Source organism: Marmota monax, unplaced genomic scaffold (assembly GCF_021218885.2).
Source record: "Marmota monax isolate L192 unplaced genomic scaffold, Marmota_monax_Labrador192_F-V1.1 WCK01_AAM20220418_F8-fsc00113, whole genome shotgun sequence".
NCBI classification, from domain to species: domain Eukaryota; kingdom Metazoa; phylum Chordata; class Mammalia; order Rodentia; family Sciuridae; genus Marmota; species Marmota monax.
Genome location: NW_026694479.1, coordinates 267,442 through 289,246, shown reverse-complemented (window position 1 = coordinate 289,246; position 21,805 = coordinate 267,442). Strand labels below are relative to the sequence as shown.

Genomic DNA, 21,805 nt, shown 5'->3' with positions numbered 1-21,805 from the left:
AACCAGGGATGTTGGAGGGCTGAGTGGAGAGTGGGGAGACAAGAGCTGCAGACACATCCCTCTCTTAATTGTCCCAGCAGCCAGCCTTTATACAGCGCTAGGGATAAGCGAAGGGAAGTACAGGCAGATGAAGTGGGCGGGGGTAGTGCTCAACAGGTATCCATCATTCATCATCAGCCCCATGCTCCCAGCTTGCCTTCATTTTAACTGAGGTCATTGCCCAGTGACTGGAGGCACAGAATTCTGAAGAGAGAAATGAGAAAGTGGCAGATGGAGGCTCCCCTTCCTGCCTATCTGAGGTTCCACCTTCCAGGACTGAGTTTTCTGGGAGAGGGTTTGGGTTTTCCCTAAATATCAACACTGGAAAAATTTATCTTCTTCAAGGGAGACCAGCCTTCAGTCACACTGTGGTGACCTCACCTCACAGCCAGGGCAGGACAAGGCATCACACACAACCCTAGAAATATTGGGTCACTCATGGGTGGGTGGGTATGAACAGGAACTGTCCTCTCACACAGCCTCAGTCTCCTGCCCTGTCCCTTGGACCTCAGCATCTCTGGCTCAGTTCTTCCATCTTCAACTGCCGTGACTGATACTGAGAATTTGGACAGGAGTCCTCTTATTCTTCTGCATCAAGTAAATTTAAGTTTTCCAATGGGCAAAGCATCACTGGGGCAGGAAAAGGAATAAGGCACGTGCTCTACCTGAGCATTCTGCAGAGCTGACAAGACACTGTCAGCAATCCTAGAGACAACACACTTCATTGCTAATGTGGCCAAAAAAGGTGACTGACGGATGCGTTTGGAGCATGGAAGGTCAGGAGAAGACACATGGTGAAGGTAGATCCCAAAGATATTTGGGGTAACACATTCATTCCCCCACTGACCAGCATGCAGTCCCTGACCTCGGGACATCACACTGGAGTCCAGCTGTGTCTCTCATGTTGCACAGAGAGAGATTCTGTAACAAGGGAAAAAGGGGTTGTTTGAACAACCTAGTGATCCATTAAAGGAGGTTTCTAAATTATGATCACAAAAGCATGTTGTGAGTCTGTCATCTTTTAAAACCTTATCTCTCAGTGGCCCAGAACTTACTATCAGATCTTTGAAGATAAGCTATTAGCCAAATGTGATGATTCTCATTGCCATCTGAAGATGTTTCATATTCAAATTTTATTTTTTAAACCAATGAAATATAACATCTTCAATTTAGCTACACAATACGTAATAAAAATTGATCAGTGAATGGACGACTCTGACTGAGTTTATCTTCCAGTTACAGGAGACCCATCATGTTCATGTGCCGTGGACCACAGTTAGGGAAACTACGAGCTGGAAATGCCTTGGATGCTGTTTGGTCTTCTTCCAGTGACTCAGAGAATTTGTGGCATCCTTGCAGTGCTTCAGTGACATCACTTCAGCTACAGTCCCCAGGATTTCTAAGATGCCCACAACCATGCTGATTCTGCTCTGATGGCGCTTTTTTTCCATTTATCCCTGTTCCATGGAGATGGAGCATACATCATGCACAATATTTCATTCCCAAAGTTGAAAACTCTGGATTTTAGTTGAATAGAAATTGAAGAAGTTAGGAAAAGGACATTCTACCAGCCATAGGAAGCAGATGGTTAGGAACACTCATTGCAATCTGTTGCACCTTGCAAAGAGGTGTAAAGATCTGGTGGGCAGCTCCAGCTTTTAAATAACTCACACAGCCTTTCAAAGGCCTGAGGGAATTAACTGCTCTAACCCATCACAAGAGCTTTGACTATTTCCCAGCCTCCAGTCACTCTCAAATCTCTTTCAAAGTCTGACTGAGCACCGCCTCTGCATTTGCACAGCAATCTGGACACCCCATCTGTATTTTCCACAAGTACCTCCAGCTCACATCTCTCCTCATGGGCCTCCAAGTTCCCTTTGGAGCACCTGTGGCACTCTCCAAGTTGGAGAACTTGGACTCATCCCTCCTCCTCACTCCCTTTGATCCCCAGCCAACTGATCTCCAAAGCCTGTAGACACTGGGTCAGGAATGCCATTCAGGTGCCCCACCTTCTCTACTGGAGGCTTTCACACCCCCCCCACCCCCACTGCAACAATCCACCCATCAGTCTCCCTGTCCTCGGGTCTCCACCTCTTCCACCCTTCAGTCTGCCTGGGGGTCACCTTCTTCAAACCAGTCAATTTAGAGGTTTCCAAATGATCCAATTCAAATTGTCCAGCTGGGCAAACAAAACCCTTCAGTGACTGACCTCACGCTAACTTTGCAGTCTCTTTCCCCACCACCTGTATACTCCCAACTCTCCAACCACATGGAGCTGCCCCTCAGCCCCTGCCATGTGCAGGCTTCACACTCTGTGCCTTTGTATACACTGTTCCTTCTGCCTAGCATGCCTGTCCCCCATCTGTCAGGGCCTGCCTGTGAAGTTTCCCCAACTTCCTCCAACAGCCACACCTCTAAAGCCTTTGTATGATTTTTTATTTCTGCACAAATACACATTTGTGTCCCCCCAGCATTAGACCCTGAGCTCCTTTAGGATAGAAAAATCCATGCCAAGGTGAGGCACAGTGGTACACACCTGTAATCCCAGTAGCTTGGGAAGCTAACACAGGAGTTCAAAGCCAGCCTCAGCAACTTAGTGAGGCCCTAAGCAACTCAGCAAGACCCTGTCTCTAAATATATATATATATATATATATATATATATATACATATACATATATATATATATATACATATATACACACACACACACACACACACACACACACACACATATATATATATATATATATATATATATATATATATATATATATGGCTGGGGATGTGGCTCATAGTTAAGCTTCCTTGGGTTCAATCCCTTGTACCAAAAAAGAAAAAAGAAAACCTGTGCCCCTGTGCCAAGGGCATGCCACCTAGTACAGAATAAAAGCTTTCCATTCAATACTGGATTCAATTATATCAGTTCTCATCAAGGCAAATTTGGCCAATTCCATTGAGCATGTGCAAGGGAATGACCCCTTCACTTGCTCAAATAGCTCCTCAATAATAGATACTACTTACTGAGCATTTAGTAAGGGACAGATTCTGTGGCAAACACTCATACATTCTCTTTGAATGTTCAGTACAGCCCTAGAAAGATGGTAGTATCACACATATCTTATGGGAAACCAGATTCTGTAGCCCACAAGCCTCAGAAAGGCTGAGTCACTATCCAAAGCCCGTCTCTTAGCTACTGCATCCCCAGAGCAATGGTTCCAGAATGTGTCTTTTTATATCCAGCACTGGTGGCTGTGGACTGTGCTGGGGAACTTGCTACTCTTTAGGGGTGGCTGTGGGCAGAGGAAGGATGTTGGATAGTTAAAGAGAACTCAGGAAGTTGCTTTCATCTGACCTGGCATTGTGATTGGTTGAATTAGAGGCTTTTTCCATCTCAAACTTGATCTTCTGATTGCCGAGTGTATATTGTGTACGCCCAAAGCACCTACAAAACAGAGACATCTGGGCCCCAGGGATTCAGCTAATTGATGATTATGAGGGCTGGTAGTGGGGGTCCCCTTGATTGTGGCTCCCATGAATCTTGGCGTTAAGTAATAAAAAATGGCTTTGGATGGTTAAGGGAGGAATTCACCCAAAGTATCACATAAGCATCCTGTTTTTCTGCATTACCTACAAAGGACCTCTTTCCACGGATGGGGCCCAGCAGTTATCCTACGTGTACATCTGTGACAGCTCCCATCTGGATGTGCACCAACTCCCCGTCCCTCCAGAGGCCCATCCTGCAGTTTAATCATATTCTGTGTCTATTCTGAGCCACACTCATTTCCCGTGGTGGAAATTGGGTTTTGACAGTGTTCCTTGCAGATTTAATCTCTTCATTCTAATTACAGCCAGTCCCCTCAGCTCAATGAGGACTCTTCTTCTGTGCTAAACTGGATGGTTCTGCCAGAATATGAGGCCCCTCCAGAAAGCCCCACCCGGACCTCCTCTGGGCCTTCTGGCCAGGAAGGGAGGCACTCTTGCTTGTTGCTTCTTTCCGCCTACACTTTCTCTCCAAAAAGGAGGTGCCGGGAGCAGCCTTCTAGAAATGATTTGCTAACCAAGGAGACACCTAGTGGGGAAAGTGGTGAACAACAACAGAAAGAGGCTAAGGGAAATTGGCTTTGGTTGTCTTTTCCACTACGCTGGGTCTAGGAGCATTTATTAAAAAGTCAAAACAAAGCTGTTCTTACTTTCAAAATTCGCCCTAAAGTATTTTCAGTCATATCATAATTTACAGGGTACAGTTAGCATTTGGCAAAATAGAGGCAACAAGAAGTGGGAGAAAGATCCTCAGCCAGCATTCAGGAAAGCCAATACCCATCTCTGTCTGCCCCACTGAGCATGCTCTGCGGTTCTGGGAAAGTCACTGCCCTTTCTGAGCCTCAGTTTACTTAGCTGTCAAATGAGGATATCAAACTACAGAATTAAAAACTCCATAAATATATGATATATAATCATGCAATTGATTATTACATAGACTTTGTAGGGGCTGGTAGAAGCGAGAGGGGCCAAAGGTGGAAGGGAACCAGAATCTGTCCTTGGAAATCTTTCTGATATATGAGCCCTAGTCATGTGGGGCATAGGAGACTGAGCCAAAGGATACACTGTTCCCATTTTGTAAGCCCACATATGAATTATTCATGTCTTGCTCATAGGCAAAAAGGAGGGATAATCACTGGCATGACCTCTGAGAGGAGACACACTGGGGAAAAGGAATGCTATTTGTTAGAAAGGGTCAAACATAAACTTTTCGGATGGAAAAGGGACTTTACAGATCATCTAATCTACATTCTCCAACCTTCTAGAACAAAAAAACAATACTTGGATTGATTTAAGTGGTTGGCTCAAGAGCCACAGTTAGTTCCTTGAAAGTCAGAACAATCCATTGGAAGAAGTCACTCTAATGAGCAAGAAACTCAACATATTTATTGCCCACATCATCCAATGGTAGAGTGTCTGGTTTTCACATTAATGTTTACAAAAGTCCTATAAGGAAACATAAAAACATCACAAATGACAAAAAACACTGCTCTGTGTGTGCATGGACAACTAACCTCCAGATTCCCTTAAGAGGACAGGAGAGTTGGTATCTGGGTTCCCAGGGAGGGAGTGACTGTTTGTTCTCAGGGTGCTATTTATTTCTTGGATACAGAGTGTAATCAAGAATGGAGGTCCCTGTCATCCAGAATTTTGGACCAAGCCACAAACCATTTCATTTAAAATTTTCTAATATTTTTATCAAAAATGAGTACCTTACAGAACTTTTCTCCCAAAGTTTTTGCATAATGGAAGGAGGGCTTCACCAGCCTTATCAATTTTACTGTCTTCCTCCCCAACTTCTTTCCTCCATGTTGAACATGGCCATCAACCTCCTGTATGGCCCCTATGGCCAGGCTGCTCCAAGCCACTGCTCTGCTCAGAAATCTCTACCACCAGAATCTACCCGACTTGCTGCCCATCATTTTCAAGTCTCTGCTGAAATGTCATCTTTCCTGGTGGCCCTCCATGACCATCCTTTCTAGGACACAACCCCATTCTGGGTCTGTTTACTTGGCCCTGTTTTTTCTCTGCATTCCTGTCACCTCCTAACATTCTGTGTTATCTTCCTCCCATCTGTAGGAGGCCAATTGCTTTGTTCTCTCTTGTTCCTTGAGTTGTTTTGAGGCCCTAGGACAGTGACAGGCATAGTAGTTTTTTGAGAACATGCAAGATTTTCCTTGCTTCCTGGTTTCTGTTCCTGCCCTCACAGTATAACCTCTTCCCACACCTGCCCAAGTTCCCTCCTCTCAAGAGGAAGTGGATTATCTTCACAGATAAAAGAGGATAGTCTCTAACCTACTCTGTTTATGGATCCAGAAAAACTAAGGGACTCTATCAATGTCACAGAACAGGAACTTGAACTTACCTTATGTGACATCTCAGATACGACTCCTCACACCCTCCCCCAGTTTCTCCAGCCCACTACCTGCCTCCCTTCTTCACCTGGCCCTGGCCCTCTCTTCTTGAGTGTACCATGTCTTCCAGCAGCTTCTCTGGGCAGACTGAACTCACTCTGCCACGAGTTAGGCACAGGGCCTTGGATAAATTCCTTAACTTACCTTTGCGCCGCAGGCTTCTCTCTACTCGTGGGGTGAACTCAGTGCCTGGGAGCTCCTTTCCCTTTCTCTGGCTTATGAGGAGATGGGCACTGGCTCAAAAAAACACTGTTTCTCAAGACCTCCTGTCTCATTCCAGTCTTAGGCCTATACTCCTAGAAGACACAGAAGAGAAACTTAAGAAGTTAATATAAATTGTAAGAGGCAGATGGCAGGTGAAAGTCCTCTGTAATGTGGGACATCTCACCGTTAGGGCTAGCCCATGGGTTCTGGTTTGGGGGCCTTAAAATTGATGATTAAGATGAACAAAGCTATGCCAGGCCTGGTGGCGCACACCTGTAATCCCAGCAGCTCAGGAGCCTGAGGCAGGAGAATTGCAAGTTCAAAACCAGCTTCAGCAATTTAGTGAGGCGCTGAGCAACTGTCTCAACATAAAATATTTTAAAAAAGGGCTGAGAATGTGGTTCAGTGGTTAAGTGCCCCGGGTACTAAAAAAAAAAAAAAAAAAAAAAAGCAAATCTTCCAGGGGGCTGGGTAAAGTAACAGAGCATTTTCTATTCTCAAAGCCAACTTGGTGAAAAACAAACAAACAAAAACTACGGGTTTCAAAAGTTACTCCTAAAGTTAAAAGTTATTCCAGGGAATAAAGCAGGAGTTATGATTTCCTGACAGATCACCAAGGTGAGAGTACCCAGTTTGCTCATGTATATTTAAAAAATCTTTACATTGGGTTGATTCATGATTCTAAAACTAGTTTTAAAAAAATATTAGTTTAAAGGGCCACCCGACTGTATCTAGGCAGGACTTTTCAGGGCTTTTATCATCAGTACCTGCCTGTGGCTCTCCAAGAAGAATGCAGGTGAATGCACACACACACACACACACACACAAACATTTTTCCAATTTATTACCCTTTCTCTTCAAGGAGCAGCTCTTGCAATTAGTATTCCATATGTTCCATTTTTAGGGAAGACAGTTCTCTAGAGAGAAGTCCAGGGCGTGATGGCTAAAGCGGGAATGGGATAAAGGGATATCCAACCCATCTTCCCGGAGCTGCCACATTATTGACAGGAAGGACACAATGACTTCCTAACATTTGGTTCTCCAAGAAAATCTGTCTTTCCATATGCGATCCTGAAATTGGAGTTCCTGATGATAAATATACTTATATTGGATCATATGAGAACTACATTACCCTTGGAGCCTTCACTCATCAGAACTGCAAAGTCAAGCCATGGTCAGTCAACTAGTCAGCGGAACCAGGGCTAGGAGCCAACATCCTGCTGTGTTTCTTCTACAGAGCACAGAAATCAACAAAGGCCTATGGAAAAATCTCTCTATCAAGTGAAAATGAACTGGCATGAAATATAATCAATGAGGCACTTTCTGGAGATCAAGAATGAAAGTGTGCAAGGGAGTGTACGTGTGTGAGTCTGTGTGTGTGTGTGTGTGTGTGTGTGTGTCCCAGGAGGAGCAGTATTAGCATGGAGACTTCTACTCCCAGCCCAAGGCAGTTGAATGCAAGCCCCAGACAAAGCACCCTTCCTCTGGCCTTCTGTGTCCTGGAGAGTAGTAAATGGTATACTGAGCTTTCCTCCATGGTGAGCGACATGGCTTGGCCCCGTGTAGAAGGTTGAATAAGGGCCCCCAAGACTTCATGCCTAACTCCCCTGAACCTGTGAACATTGTTTTACGGTGAAACAATTTTGCAGTCAGAGGTTTTGCCATGGGAAGATTATTCGAGGTGACCCACCTGGGTCCAGTATCATCACAGTTCATCCCGATCACAGTTCATCCGGAAGGAAAGTCCTTGGAGGGAGGAGAAGGTCCAGTGGCGGACACTGGAGGATTGTACTTTGGAGGAAGAGGGTGGGACCACAGGTCAAGGGTGTGACTGCTAGAAGCTGAAAAGACAAAGAAACAGATTGTCCCTTGGAGCCTTCAGCAAGAACCTGCAGACACTTCAATGTAACGTAGTGAAATATGAAATACATTTTAGATTTTTGAATCAATTTGTTCTATTTGAAGTCACTAAATTTATGTTCATTTGTTACAGAAGCAATAGAAATTGACACATGTAGTTGGCCACGTCCCCCTTGTTTACTCGGAAAGAGTTGGAGTGAACCTGATAAGGTGAGTGCTTTGGATGGTGTGACAGGCCCATGTGTGCGTGTGCAGCTAGGTCACCCCACACAGCCAGGAAGCACAGCGAGCCTCCTCCAAGCATTGTCCTCTGGCACCATTTCCTATGGAAGGGTTGGGCCACGGCAGGTTCCCTGTTCAGAGATAAGGACATCAGCCTATTCTGAAGAGTTGTCAATTTGCTTCTTTTATGAGAAACAGGCAGTGACTGATTTGTGACACCACACCTCACCCATGTGGCTTTCAATGATTGTTTTCTCTGACAACATTACAATTAGCCAATGGATAAAATTCAACTCCAGCGAGTTGGGGCTGTCTGGGAACTGGACACACTTGCTTGTAAAACATTTCGACATTTCCAAGGGTACCCTTTCTCTCACATGGTCTGAACACTTTGAAACAATGTAATTAGCAGCAACTTGCCTAGTGCTTGGGCAACTCAACCTGTGTCTGTCTCAGTTCCTTTTCTTGCTGAGGGGAACCCCTGATGTTTGCCTCAGATGCCATGCCCTTCTCTCTAGCACCCACTTTGGGAAATCACATGATAACACAGCAGCATACAACAGTGGTTATTGCAGAGCTAGAGTTTTGCTCATATCCTAAGTAAATATCATCCAATATTCTATCTTCAACAAACAAAAGAACATTTAAGCCAGAGACACTATCTTCAGCTGTCCTGAACTATAAGAAATGCTTTTAGTCAGGCATGGACAGGCACACCTGTAATCCCATGACTGGGGAGGCTGAGACAGGAGGATCACAAGTTAGAGGCCAGTCTGAGCAAACTGTTGAGACCCTACTCCAAAAATAAGGGCTGAGGGTATAGCCCTGAGTTCAACCCCCAGTACCACAAAAAACATTTTTTTTAATAGAAAAGAAAAAAAGAAGTTCAGACTCAAGACATGTTTTTGATAATTTCAGGTGCAGTAACTACCTGGTCCTCAGATTTGATAGTCAGGTATTATGGATTAGATTATAAAGCAGCAGAGCAGGCCTTGTGGGAATGATAACAATGATATATGGCATATATTGACTTTCTTTCTTCCCATGACAGATTTTTGAACTTAATTCTTTGCCTTTTTTTAAATTTATTTTTTAGTTGTACTTGGACACAATACCATTATTTTATTTTATTTATTTATTTATATGTAGTGCTGTGCCGCAGTCTGGCTGGGCACAAAATAACCGAGCCACCACAAAACCTTGTAGATTCTAACAGCAACTCTTTTTTCCCCGAACTCTCACCGACACTCTACACGCACTTTCCGGGAATACCCTGCCTCCACTCGGCTCCGCACACCAGTTCTCTCAGAACCCCACAAGAACTCAACGGGAACTCCAAAGGAGTGGGCGCCTGAGGCAACAGGATCTGCCCTAAACCTGGAGCCACCCTAATCCCTGAGCAGGGTCACCTTTCAACCCAAAATGCCATGCGTCATTCCTACTTGGCTACGGTTTTAAGCATCTCCCCACTTCTGTTTAATTAAACAACAAGCAATGTGGCTTAGGGACCGTGCCTGTTAGGTTGTCCAATACAACATATGGTCCTTACCCGTCATCTGATGAGCTGACCTCTAGGTGTCAGCCTCCTGTCTTAGGTTGGTACCACTGCAATTGGATCATACCTGTCACTGACTACCGGTCCAGCATATAGCCATACTTGTGGATAGGCCTATGCACCAGTGGGGGTGAGGTTCTTTGCCTCACCTCTGTTGGCCCCCAAATTTTAGACCATCACTAGCAGAAGGGAGGAGGATACAGAAATGCCATGACACCAAGCCAATTGATGGCTCCTTTGGAAAAATTGTATCACAGGTGACACCATCAGCAAAGATACGCCAGCACTACCACAATTCGCTGTACCAACAGATAGTTCACAATACATACAAGTGATACATAGTCCAGGCAAGTTCTGCAAGCAGTTCAAAGCGGAGGAATCTATCAATATATCCATTTCCTCCCAAAGTAAATCGACTCCTTGATTGAGCATTACTTGTTGAGTTATTATTCATTGATGTATCAGTTTATACAGTTTACTGTGATAGCTATCATAGAAGCTGTAGTTTGCTTTTATCTTTGTCTTCACTGGCACTAGGATGAAGATAGGAATTTTGGCAATGATGCTAAAAAGAAATTATGTAACATTCCAACAGGTACTAAGAAAACAATTTTCTGAACAATTTACATTATCCTGAACAGAATTATTAAATATAATGAAAAGGAAAGGTGAAAGTAAACAAACAGATCTGTTAACCTCCTTATTTGTTCACATATTAAAACAATCCTCAACAGCTGTTTACCTAATTTAAATTAAACCATTAAAATCACGTGAATAAAAAAAAATTCGGATCCATTTTTTTATGAGTGCTCCTCATATATAATATATGGACATACGCACACACAGACATACAACACAAAACACAAGAGTGCACACAAACGTACAACACATAAGACAATAGTAAAGGCCTTGTAGCTTTACACAGGTGAAATCTCCATTGCAATGTTTAAAAACTCCACAGTCAAAAAATAAAACTGATCAGAAAAACATTAACCTAGGTTTGTATGAGCTCAAAAAATAAAATAGAACTTTATGATGTGGGAAAATGCAATAATAAAATAGATATTGAAAAAAGCATCCTGGTTAATCACTGTCGCAGATGTAAGAATAGCCAAGCTGGAGCTCTGGATATCAGCTGTTATGGATTTGAGTCAAATCATCTTCTTTTTGGTCTGTAGAAATCGCTTTGGTTAGTCTCTCTGGAATCCAAATCGGCTGCTGTTCTCCCTGTGGAAACACACAAACAGAACCCCGACTCCAGACAATCACTGGGTCAGGACCTTTCCATTGTCCTGTTAGAATATCTTTCCAAAGTACCTTAGGCTTATGTACATTTTTTGGACACATATGCCTTTCCGCAGCACTGAGCCCTGATGAATCCAAATTTAAAAAGTTTAGAGTAAAAAGCGTTATTTTAAGTTTATATTTGGGGGATATATACCCCTTTCCAATTCCCTCTTTTTGCTTTAATAAGTACTTTTTAATATTTGATGAGCTCTTTCAACTATGCTTTGTCCCTGTGGATTGTGTGGGATTCCTGTTAAGTAAAACATTAACTTATTTTTCTTCAGGGATGATGTTCCAAAATATCCTATATGCATCCTTTGGAAATTTAAAAATACTTTTAAATTTAAGTCTTCCAAAAGCATTTTGCCTTAGTTTTTAGAATAACTTTAGTCCTTTTAATTTTTTGATGTGGTTTTAAACCAATTTCCTTTTAGTTTAACGTTTTTTAAATTGGCTCTTGTCTGTAAATTTTAACACCTTCATCTGAGACTTCTAATATTTGCACCACCAGAAATTAAAGTTGGTGGGCTTTTTGAAACAATTACTAATAATCTCCTTGTTCTTCTATTTTATCCAATATTTGACTGTAAACTTCTCTCTTGTACCTTTTTTCTATCTTGAATGTCTGTATCTAATAGTTGTCTTAGCTTTTTGTATTTTTTATCTGAAATACCTTTACTTGACATTTTCAACCATTTTCTATCTTATTTCTATCTTCTAGTTTTTTTTTCCCCTAAGGTTTGTACATTCACCCTTAGTTGCTTTTTTTCTCCTAGTTTTCTTTTGTTTCCTATTTTGTGGGTTTAAAATTCTTGTCTTCCTACATCTTCTCTATCTTCCTACATCTTTTCTTTTTTTTCATCTTCCTGTACTTCTGTCTTCAAAGTTTTTCACTTCAAATTTCTAATATTCTTTCTCCAAATTGCTTTTATCCTATTATCTTCCCATTTCCATGTGTTTTTTTTTTAAGTAATGCTTTTAAGATTAACTAGGCTTCGAATGACGCAATCTTTCCTCCATCATGAAGGCATCTTAACCACCTTCAATTTAACTTTTTAAAGCCTTTTGCAACTTACTTAGACATTTTACAACTTTTTACTTTACCACACAAAAATTATCTCTTCTAGAAACATTTCTTTTTCTTTTAACCTTCCATATTAGAATATATTTCCACATCTTGAATCTTTTAATATCTCTTTTCTAGCCATTAACCCTTTTTTAAATTCACATTTTGAAACAACCCTTATAAAATTTCTGATTTAGACAAATTACTCCACTTTAATAAGATGAAATACTTTCATGTTTTTTATGGTACTATAATACTGTAATTGAAACCCAACTGAAACTTTCTTATACTCTTTGTATATAAATTACACCTGATAGAATCTTAACTCTTAGTAACCTTGTTTTAGCAAAGACACAGACACAAAGCAATATTAAACTTTTGGTTTTTTTTCATTTACCAATTTATGAAAACACACATAATGTTTAAATATATTACCTATGTAACTTAATAAGTAAGAGTACTGGATTTTATATTTAGTGGTTGATGTTTCAATACTTTAACTTGGTAAATTAATCAGATGTCTGTAAAAACCAAGATCTTAGACAAGTGTAGTAAACAGAACTAGCCATCTCCTTCTTTTTGAAGAAAAATCCTTTTACAGGATACCATGATGGTCCCATTGATATACTTAATAACTCGTCTTTAAAAAGCCATGGGCTACATTTTTGTATTCTATCAACATATGCCTTAACTGTTCTTGGTCTTACTGGGGTGCCTCCTTCCTCTAACAATTTCTCTTCCTCAGGGGCGAACAACTTCAAACTTTAAGCCAACCATTTTCCCCAGTTTGCCTGAGAAAGTTCTAGGGACAGGCAACTTGAAATAAAAACAAAATAAATCAAAACAAGAACACATTGTTTTTTGAAATGGCCACCCATTTTGTTTTTTGCTCTCCTTCAGGGGCGAGCAATTTCACTTACCCCCAAGCTTCAGGCATTCCCCGTACGGGCCACCAAATGCCGCAGTCTGGCTGGGCACAAAATAACCGAGCCACCACAAAACCTTATAGATTCCAACAGCAACTCTTTTTTCCCAAACTCTCACCGACGCTCTACACGCACTTTCCGGGAATACCCTGCCTCCACTCGGCTCCGCACACCAATTCTCTCAGAACCCCGCGAGAACTCAACGGGAACTCTAAAGGAGCGGGCACCTGAGGCAGCAGGATACGCCCTAATCCCAGCAGGACCCACCCTAAACCTGGAGCCACCCTAATCCCTGAGCAGGGTCACCTTTCAACCCAAAATGCCATGCGTCATTCCTACTTGGCTATGGCTTTCAGCAGTGCTGAGGATCAAACCCAGGGCCTTGCACTTGCTAGGTGAGTGCTCTACTGCTGAACCACAACCACAGACCCTGAATCCATTGCCTTTTGATTACTCCAGTAACAGATTTACCAGTATTCCATCAAATGAATATTTTGCTTATGCCTTGTGCAAAAGAGAAGGACTCCCAGAATCTGAAATGTGAAACACACAAGAAATTGATCCTCGATGAGCAGGCTACAAAGTGGTTAGGGTGAAACAACCACTTTTTAAATTTATGACTTAATTACTAAATTACAACTAAGACTATAAAATAGACTCCAAGGCTGCTTGAAAATGTCAAAAGCAGCATAATTTATTGTTAACTTTATAAATTGCTATATTATTGTTTTCATAAATGTTTAAATCTTAAGAAGTCCTAGCATTTTTATTATAATATATTTATTTGTATTTATTGTAGAATGATTCAGTGTGAAGGGATAAACCCTTTCAAGATGGTGATGCCATATATACAACTAAGAAAGATGGTTATGATGAGTGCTTCCAATTTAATGGACCTATATTATAATGACAAAAAGTGAATGCAGAATAAAAAGTTCGTTAAAAAGCAAAGAGAAAGGGCTGGGGATGTGGCTTAAGCGGTAGTGCGCTCGCCTGGCATGCATGCGGCCCGGGTTCGATCCTCAGCACCCATACAAACAAAGATGTTGTGTCCGCCAAAAACTAAAAAATAAATATTAAAATTCTCTGTCTGTCTCTATCTCTCTCTCTTTAAAAAAAAGCAAAGAGAAAAATAATTTTTAAAAAGTCAAAATATAATTCTAGGATAGAAGTGACAGACAAAAAATTGGGCTACTAATGGCTAGAAATTATCAATGAAGCCTCATAGTGTACTTGAAAAATTAGAAAAAGCACACTGCAAGTGCTATCCAAACAAGTTAATCAAACAAAATTGATAGGGTAACATAAAAATTTCCATATACGATCCTGAAATTGGAGTTCCTGATGATAAATATACTTATATTGGATCCTAAATATACACACTCATGAGAACTATATTACCCTAAAATAGTTAGCTTTTAAGAAATTGGAACTTACTTAAATATCACTGGATAAAACTAACTACCACTGAACCAACTCTTTCCAGAAAACTCTGTTTGCCACTGAAGTTATCCTTTTTATATGAATAATAAATTTGGTATACCATAAAATAAGGTAAATTTGATGAATTTATCATTAGACAAACTGTATTTCTACAAATCAAATTTTGGTAAATCAGTTTTCATTCAATTGACATAAACTCAACCAACGCAAATGAGAGCTATCCAATTACACAGTACAGCTATGTACCCCCATCTTGTCCCTGAGCTCTCCTGTGTCAGTTATCAATAATGCTTTCTTTCTATGAGGGGAGTTGAATGACTGAAACATTAACAAGGAGAGGACCATGGTGTACAGGGACCAAAATGTTCCTCATGTTTTATCTTTTACAATAAATTTTTATAGAGATCCCTTTAAATGCAATTTAATTAGAATTTTAATAGTTTGTGAAGCAAAAAAAAATTACAAATTGAGTGTCCCAATTGGGGGATTATAACATTTTTTCACTAACTGTGACAAATAAAGAGTAAGAGTCAGGTGTATCTGTGAACAAGAGAGCATGTGTGGGACTCTGGTCTCTGGAGAGAAGTCCTGGGCGTGAGGGTGAAAGCAGGAATGGGATAGAGGGATATCCAACCCATCTTCCTGGAGCTGCCACACTACTGACAGGAAGGACACAATGACTTCCTAACATTTGGTTCTCCAAGAAAATCTGTCTCTCCCTATTTTCTTCCTGGTAATTCAGTATCAGAAGAAGGAATTTGAAGCCAAGACTAGAAAAGGAAATAGCCCAAGAGCTGGGCAAGGAAAGGCCCATTAGCTGGGCTAAAGCCAGCAACGTAGATAGAGTCAGGGCAGAAAATTTGCACAACTCTGGTAGCAGGTTCTTCTCCTGCCCCACCACCAGAGCAGGGAACTGGGCTCAGGATCACAGAGTCCCTCTTTGCAGATGGAGCCAAGTATCAAGAGGACATAGACATTAAGGAAAAAAATCAAGAGATGACATGAGTGAGGAGAATTTTCTCTCAATGGGGAGACTGGAGGAGACACATCCACGATGAAGAAAGGAGATGGAAAGGACCTTTCTCTAAAGATCTGTGATGTGGGACAGCTCCTCAGGGACCCTGACAGGGAAGCTGTATTTGCAACAGAAAACAAGAGAACAACTAACAGCTGAGAAGTTTGGTGCATGAAGATATTCCCAGCAATATATGAGCTAGGTATCCGGCACTGCTTTAGAAGCTTGAGATATAACTGTGAAAAGATTCTTTCTGTCAGACTTGCAAATAAGCTATGATACTGCAAGATAAACACCACATTGGAGTAATGACAGAAGGACAGAGGGTGGCATATGCCAAGCATCTTGGAAAGTGCATGTGAGCTGAATCTTTATGGAAGAGAAAGCTTCACTACAAAGACAAACAGAGGAGTGTTTTCAGTACAGACCCAGCACCTCTGGGGCATAGATGATGGGATTAAAGGCTACTGGAATCTCCATGAACCAACTGCCTTGGGCACAAGTAAAGAATTTTGTTTAACTTTTGTCCTAGAACTAAGGGGGACGCATTGACAAATTCTGGGGAGGAAAGCAATGTGCTTTGATTTGTGGGACAGAAAGATCCTTTGGACCCTTTGGGGAGGATGGCACAGGGTAGGAGAGGATGGAGGCCAGAAGCTTGAAATGAGCCCACTACATGAACCAAGGTTTGGCAGTGGGACCAGGTGAATGTTTTAAGAAAAAGAATCAACAGTACTTGGAAAGTGGGAAAGGAAGCCCCTCAATAATGCCTGCATCTCTGTTTGGGCAGTTGCATGCAGTTTTGCAGTCCACCAATATGTGGTGTATTTATACACAATGGAGTATTACTCAGCCATAAAGAAGAATGAAGTTATAGCATTTGCCAGTAAATGGATGGAACTGGAGACTGTCATGCTAAGTAAAATAAACCAATGTCAATAAACCAAAGGCTGAACGTTCTCTCTGACATGTGGACACTAACTCACAATGGGAAGGGAGAGAATGGAGGCTCATTGAATTGAACAGGGGGAGTACAGGCAGGGAGGAGAGAGAGAGAGAGAGAGACAGAGAGAGAGAGACAGAGAGAGACAGACAGAGAGAGAGAGAGAGAGAGAGAGAGATTATCACATCATGTTACCTATCACAATAGGTGAGAACTAAACACCAGATTTTGTTGTGAATAATCAAGCTTAGTGGAAAAGTAAAAAAAAAAAGATATCAGGGGACAGAATCCTAGAAATACTTATATTTAACAGATAAGCAGAGACAAAAGGAAAACCCACAGAAGACATGGAAAGAGGTCAGAAAGATCAGGAACGAGTATCATGGAAACCAAGTGAGTAAGGAGTTTCAAGGGGGGTCAGCTGTACCAAAGGCCAAAAGAGTCAAGGGTGCACTGCATAAAACCACAAAGTTGTGTTGGACAGTGTAACTGGGGTGGGGAAGCTGAATTCAGTGGGAAGTATAAGTGAAAAAGGGAATGAGGCAAGTGAATGGAGGCAGACAGTGGAGCCCCTTCCTGCTGGATGCTCAGCTAAGAACTGGAGAGAGAACTAGAGCTTGAAAGAAAAGCAGAGGTGAGAGAGGGATTTCCATTGTTGTTTGTTCCAGGAAGTGAAAATTTTGAGTACATTTCTAAGCTAAGCAGAAGGAGCCAGTACATGGAGAAAGATGGCATATATGGAAAAAGAAGGGGCAATTTATGGAATGAATTCTTTGAAGCAGAGAGATTATGGGAACAGAACACAGAGGCCAGGCAGAGATGGCCTGAGGAGGTGGGGACTCCTTTCCAGAGACGTGGTGAGAAGGAAGGAGATAAGAATGAATGTGACATTGGCCTGTGTGTTAGTAAAACAGGACAGTGGGAGCTTTCATGTTAGTAGTAGCTATTTTCTTTGTGAATTAAGACACCAACCTCTCCTGCAAAAAGGGCATATGATCATTGGTAGAGTCAAAATGGCAATGATTAAGAATACAGGTAACAATAAATGTTAGTGAGGATGTGAGAAAAGAGTACACTCATACATTACTGGTAGGACTGCAAATTGGTGCAACTACTCTGGAAAGCTGTCTGGAGATTCCTCAGAAAACTTGGATTGAATCCACCATTTGACCTACTCTTCCGTCTATACCCAAAGGACCTTAAAACAGCATATTATAGTGGTGAAGCCTCATCAATGTTTATAGCAGCTCAATTCACAATAGCTAAACTATGAAACCAACCTACGTGCCCTTCAACAGATGAATGGATAAAGAAATCACAACCACCCATTCATGCTGATTGTGATTCACTGGCATTACTTGGGTCCCTGGTTAAAAAGATGTGAACTTGAATTCACTGTGTTCTTCCTCTTCTGCCAAAGAACAAGGGTGAGAGTGTTAAGAGACCTGGTAAGAGATGATGTTCCATGGGTCTGGAATGGAAAGGAAAAGAAGTAAAAACCGGAAGAGGCTTGTCATACCTGGAGAATATGGAGGAGATGAGAATTAATGGCCACAATGAGATGCTTTTCTTCTTCTTCTTAATGGTGCTTTTCTTCACATTCACCTTTGCTGCAATTAAAGCTTTAGTTCAGTCATTATTTGGCTGTTCCCCTGCATAAGGTGTGCTTTACGTGTTTATTTGGTTCCCCACTGCATCCCAGACCCTTGCACATAGTAGGTGCTAATTAGCTTTTGATTGTTGTTGAATATTTAGTGAGAAGGCTGGAAGGTCTAAGGGAGACTGGATTACATCCAGTCAGGCATCTCTTCAGGTGGAACATTTCCAAGGAATGTTGAGCTCTGAGGTGAGGCAGCCACAGTTGGAAGCTGAAGTACCATGGTGATAGAGAGTGATGGAGGTGAGGAGGTCATGTTCGAGAGCATCAAAGTCCCCTGGGTTCCACAAGAGGGGTTCAAAATGGTGAGCTGGAGGCAGAATTATGGAGCAAGGTAAGGGGGACACTGGCTCATGGCCGTGTGGTGTGCAAATCATGGAACAAGAGAGGATGAACAACTACAGCTTGACAGGAAGTGGTCCCTCAGGTAAGGGCGAGGTGACAGCTCAGGGTGTAAGACTTTGCTACTGATGGAATAGGGAAGAGTAGAAACTGTTGATGGGAAAGTCCACAGAGCCATGCTGACCTGAGGACAGAAAGTGCAGAGCAGAAAGGCAAAGGGAGAACAAAATGGCCCAGGTGGTTGTGGTTGGGGAGGGAGATGAGGGGCTAAAATGAACTAGTCTCACATTTCTGACTAGAAATTTATCCCAAAAAAGTAACTCAGTGCTGAAATTGATTTGGGCCTTGTCTGTGGTGGAGGCTCTAATTGTCACTTGGGTCTGGTTCTGGTACTTTCCTTAAAACCAATGGGAAGCAACTGAAGGCTTTCGACAGCACTTTAGAAAGATGACCCTGGCATCAGTGTGTGGAACAAACTGGACAAACTTGCTGGTGACAGGTAAAAAGCTCCTAAAACCCAGGAGAGAAATAATGGGGTGTCAGTGATGGAGGCTGTGGGGATGTGTATGGGGTCAGACCGGAGAGGTGTCACGAAGGAAATCAACACCCAGGCATAGTGGTGCATGCCTGTAATCTCAGCAGCTTGAGTGGGTGAAATAGGAGGATCGCATGTTCAAAGCCAGCCTCAGCAACTTAGCAAGGCTGTAAGCAACCTAGTGAGACCCTGTCTCAAAATAAAAAATTTAAAAAGGCAGGGGCTATGGATGTGGCACAGTGGTAAATCACCCCGGCACAAATAAATAAATAAATAACAAAAAACAAAAGAAAGAAATCAATAGAACTTGCTGACTATGGGATATAGTCAGAGCAAAGCAGAAGTCAAGGAATGTAAGAGTTTATGTCCTAAGTGTCTGGGTAAGAGAACCTAAATTGAGGCTAAGAAGGAGGTGCAGAGTTGGAGAGAGAGGACGGAATGCTGATTTGACTTACCAGCCAGAAAATTGTTGGGAACTCAGCAGCCTTTTTGGTCTTAAGTTTCCTCCTCTAGAAAATGAAGATTGGATCACTTCAAAGAATTGGGAACGTTAAATAAGATAATGTGTATAATGCCTCGCGCCATTCCTGGAACATATCGGGGATTAAAAAAGCATTAGGATTCACTTCAGGACTAGGTCTGAGGAAGTCCATGGCAATTTTTAGGATTCAGTGCAAGAGGTAGAAGGCGGCACAGTGTCTTCTGCAGGAAATCTCCACTGCTGTGCCTCTCGGTTGAGATGCACCACTGGACATGTGACAAGCCCATGTACTTGTGTCCTCACTGCACCACTGTGTGTGCCAGGAAGGGTGATAGAGGCTGTGGAGATGTTGTGTATGGGGTCAGACCAGAGAGGTGTCATGAAGGAAATCAACACCCAGGCATAGTGGTGCATGCGTGTAACCTCAGCAGCATTCAGGCATTCCTTCATTCTTTCAACAAACATGATCCAGTGCTTACTCTGTGCCGGATGCGATACCAGGTACTAGGGAAGCAATAATAGACAGGAAAGAGATGGTCTGTACCTCTGATGAAGCTGAACCATCTCCTTGACACTCCTCTCTTCATTCCCTCCTCAGTATCAAGATGGGCACCATCATGGCCACCCCATGGGTTTGGCAACAGATTCCTGACTCTTTTGCCAGTCACCCATAGTAAGCACCTGCTGTCCATTCTATAAACTGATTAGATTATTTATCCAATAATTAATCAAACAAATGTTAAATAACTATGTGATTTTGTGCTATAATAGGGGTACATTATGATCCAGGTGACAGGTGCTTCAATCAAGTAGAGAGGCCAGAAATACTTCTCTGAGGACATGACTCCAAACCGAGGAAAGAGGTGCTGATAAAAGTGAGCATCATGAGAGGACATGCGAGGAGCTTGCTCACACTCCACAGGCCTTACTGGCCAGCCTCTCCACGTCTGGGTGCCCTTCTTCACACAACTCCCTCAGCCAGAAACTTCCCGATTGCTTAGTCCTTCAGATAGCCTGTCCGTCATCTGAGTCCTGACTCAAATCCATCTCCTCCTGGAAGTATTTTCTGACTACACCATGCTCCCCAGTGGTCCCCTCTTTGTGTATCTAGCATTCACCATGCACCAGCCACTCACCAAACCTCAATCCCTGATGCAAGGGACAGGTGGCCAAGCTTCTCACTACTGGATGGTGAATTACTACTCATGGGCATGTTTGTTTACCACCATATCCAGCAGCTAATACAACACCAGGTGTGTGAGTCAGGGTTCTTCAGAGAAGTAAAACCAACAAAAGATACACACCCACATGTGCATGTGCGCACACCCATGTATATGCATATATAGATGGATAAATGAACAAATGGAGATAGATGATAGATAGATAGATAGAGAAAGGATAAAAGAAGGAGAAAGATTTGTTTTAAGGAAGGGGTCCACATAATTGTGGAAGCTCAGAATCCCAAAGTTTGCAGGATGGGTGGGCAGGGCAGGCCAGAGACCTAGGCAGGATAAATGCTGCAGCTCCTGTCCCGAGGCACTCTGGAAGCAGAATTCCTTCTCCTCTGGGGACCTCAGTCTTTTTCCCTGAAGGTTTTCAACTGATTGGATGAAGCCCAATCTCATCTTGGAGGATCATCTGCTCTACTCAAAGTCTATCCCTCTAAATGTTAATCTCTTTTTAAAAAAATACCTTCACAGTCACATCTAGATTGGTCTTTAACCAAATGTCAAATGTCATGGCACATACACAGGTGCTTGGTAAATGTTTGTGGAACAAACTAGTGGAATCTGCTAATCTCGTTTTTATCTTCTTTCTTTCTTTTTTTCCTCTCCACCCTGTCTTCTTCTTTGATATCTTTTCTATTCTTTTCCACTTTTTTCTACTTTTCTTCCTGTGTGACTTTCTTCCCATGGTTTCTGCCAGGCATGCCGGGGTGGGGTGGGGGGTCTCAACTGAGCTATTTAAATATACAAGGAGTGAAATGGAGGAGCAAATGCGCCCCCTAGCTATAACTGCATCCACCCCCCAGAGCCCTGGCATTGAAGGAAACCAGCAGGGAAGGGATTTGCCGAGGTCAAACCACATCAGTGGAAAGCCAGTACCAGTACCCAAGCCTTCTGGCAAGCAGTGACCTTTTCACTCAATGTGCAAAAGCTCTCAAGGAGAGTCAGGCTGAAAAAACACAGAATCCCCTTGCAGAACTTCCTCCTAACAATCTGCCCTTCAGAGAAGCCATGGCATGCGCATGCCTGCACGACGCCCGCAGGCAGA

General features: G+C 42.4%; 1 long non-coding RNA gene across 1 annotated transcript in view; it reads left to right on the top strand.

The window, feature by feature from the left end:
* Positions 1 to 2,656, top strand: part of LOC124075573 (uncharacterized) — a 47,444-nt gene extending 44,788 nt beyond the window's left edge. The window contains exon 3 of the long non-coding RNA XR_006846099.1: positions 1,276 to 2,656. This is a non-coding gene — a long non-coding RNA (uncharacterized LOC124075573). The remainder of the gene's footprint in view (positions 1 to 1,275) is intronic.
* The last annotated feature ends 19,149 nt before the right edge of the window (positions 2,657 to 21,805 follow it).